General features: G+C 42.5%; 1 protein-coding gene across 1 annotated transcript in view; it reads right to left on the reverse strand.

The window, feature by feature from the left end:
- The window catches only part of DNAH5 (dynein, axonemal, heavy chain 5), a 291,357-nt gene that overhangs the window by 252,198 nt on the left and 36,744 nt on the right, over nt 1–2,415 (reverse strand). The gene's annotated exons all lie outside the window — the stretch shown is intronic.

Raw genomic sequence — 2,415 nt, forward strand, 5'->3', positions numbered from 1 at the left:
TGCTATCTTGAATTGTCATTTACAACTCTGGTGGTTTTAAAACATCCTTTGACCCTCCTACCCTCATGGGGTGGGGACTAAGTCCCCTCCTTTTAAACCTGGATGGTCTTATGGAGCCCAACAGAGAACAAAAAGGTGATGCTGTGAGACACCTGAGGCTGCCATAAAGGCCACGCAGCTTCCTCCTAGTTCACTGTAACACTTGCTCTGGGAACCCTGAGAAATTCTGCGAGCCTGAGGCCTCCATATTGGAAGGCCACATATTAGATGCTGTGGTCCACAGTCCCAAGTGAGCGTACCTTCCAGCCATCCCCACCAAAGAACCAGACACAAGATGGGGCCATCCTGGACCTTCCAGATTGAACATCCACCAGCCAAACAACACTAAACAACCTTCGCCAATGACATGGAGAATAGAAGAATCACCTAGTCAAGCCCTGTTCAAATTATTTACCAACGAAGTCATGACATATAATAATACGGTTGTTGTAAACCACTACATTTTAGGAGTGTTTTTTTTACCTGCAACATATAACTGAAACAACAACTCTGTGGATAAAACTATCATCAGTAATTTTATAGTCTTATAATAATGGTTTCCTGGTAAAAATATGATTTCATTTGTAAATATGTAGATTGACTAAGTGATTTCCTAACACGCAGAAAGAGTCTAAAAGGGAATCCCAACACGCTGACTAGTATTTCGTGAGTCTACATTTGAGGAATGTCTGTCCACCGCCAACATTAACTTTTTAATATAGCATGCGGTGGTGGGAAAACAGGAGACTCCAAGTCTGGGCTCTGGTCTTAATTCTGCCACTTACTAGCTATGAGCCCTTGGCTAAGTCATTTAAATCCTTGGAGCCACAGTTTTGTCATTTATAAAATAAAATAATAATAGTCCATGCTACTTACCTAACACAGTGGTAGAAAAGATCAAGTGAAATGATGAGCACGAAAAATGGCTTAAAATGTAAATCACTATGCAAACACATGAACTTAGTATTATAGTATGGTATTAACCACTAAGAAATTTTAACGGTGATTTCCATGTTGTCAAATATCATGGCCACTTCTCTGATCCCATCTTTCTTATCTCCTGGGCAGCAGCGTTTGTCACTCGTGACCAGTGCTTCCTTCATCAGGCTTTTCTTACACTTGGTTTCCTCCCACCTCAAAGGCCAATCCTTCGTTTTATTTGCATGTCCATCTTCTTGCATCAGACCAGTGTTCAGCCCAATGGCCCTCCACTCTTCTCTGTCTCTGTTCTCTCCCTGAGATCTCTTTCAGGACAATGACATTAAATAGCACTATATTATGATAACTCTCAAAAGTATGTCACCAAGTTTGACTTCTCTACTCAACTCCAGAGCTATACATCTCCCTGCGTGGATAACATTTCCACTTGGATGTCTAAAAACTGTCTTATACTTAATGATTGGAACTATTGGTTCCCTCCTGCCCCTCAAAATAAACTAGTTGCTGTCTTTGCCATCTCCATAAATGGACCCCTGCATATTATTGTGCAAGTTATGCAGAATGCAACCTGCACAGCACTGTATGGTAGCCCTTCAATTCATTGAGTTGTTCACACCAAAAACACAGGAATTATCCTTGAGTTTCTTCATAACCTGCCTGTTGACATAATTTTTTTAATTCTCTGATCGACTCTGCTGCCGTCCTGGTTCAAGCCACCATTATCTCTACGCTGGGCCAGTGCAACAGCCTGCACACTGGCCTCCCACTGACACTCTTTTCCCCCTTAACATCCATTTTACACCCAGCTGCAAGAATGACTTTTATTATTATAAAAGAGATCATGCCTTTTTCTCCAGCCCAAAATCCTCCATTGGTTTCCGGTACACTCAAAATAAAACCCAAACTTCTAATCTCGACCTGAAGATCTGTAGTGACCTACCCCCGGCCAACCCTGCAGCCTTAGTCCACATCACTGGCCCCTCACACTCTCCACTCCATTTCTGCTTCTCAAAAGTGACCTACCACCAATTTTTTTTTTTTTTTTTTTTGAGACAGAGTCTTGTTTTGTTGCCCTCGCTAGAGTGCAGTGGGGTCAGCCTAGCTCACGGCAACCTCAAACTCCTGGGCTCAAGCAATCCTCCTGCCTCAGTCTCCAAGAGTGCTAGGATTACAGGCATGAACCACCGCACCTAGCCACACCACCAACTATTTTTAAATACCACAGTCTAGAGCTAGACAAGAAGTGGGGGAATTGTATACCTTCATGTTACTGAAGTTCTTTTTGTATATATTTCGTTTCTGGAAGAGAGCAGCTGCAAAGGGTGAGACCTCCAGACCCATCTGTGACATGCACTCTGTTTCTCTAAATAAGGTTAATATCTGAGGATCAAAATTTACAAACAACTCCCCTGTGCCTGGAGCCTTCACCAATAAAGA

This window comes from Propithecus coquereli, unplaced genomic scaffold (genome assembly GCF_000956105.1).
Source record: "Propithecus coquereli isolate 6110/MARCELLA unplaced genomic scaffold, Pcoq_1.0 Scaffold100, whole genome shotgun sequence".
Taxonomy (NCBI): domain Eukaryota; kingdom Metazoa; phylum Chordata; class Mammalia; order Primates; family Indriidae; genus Propithecus; species Propithecus coquereli.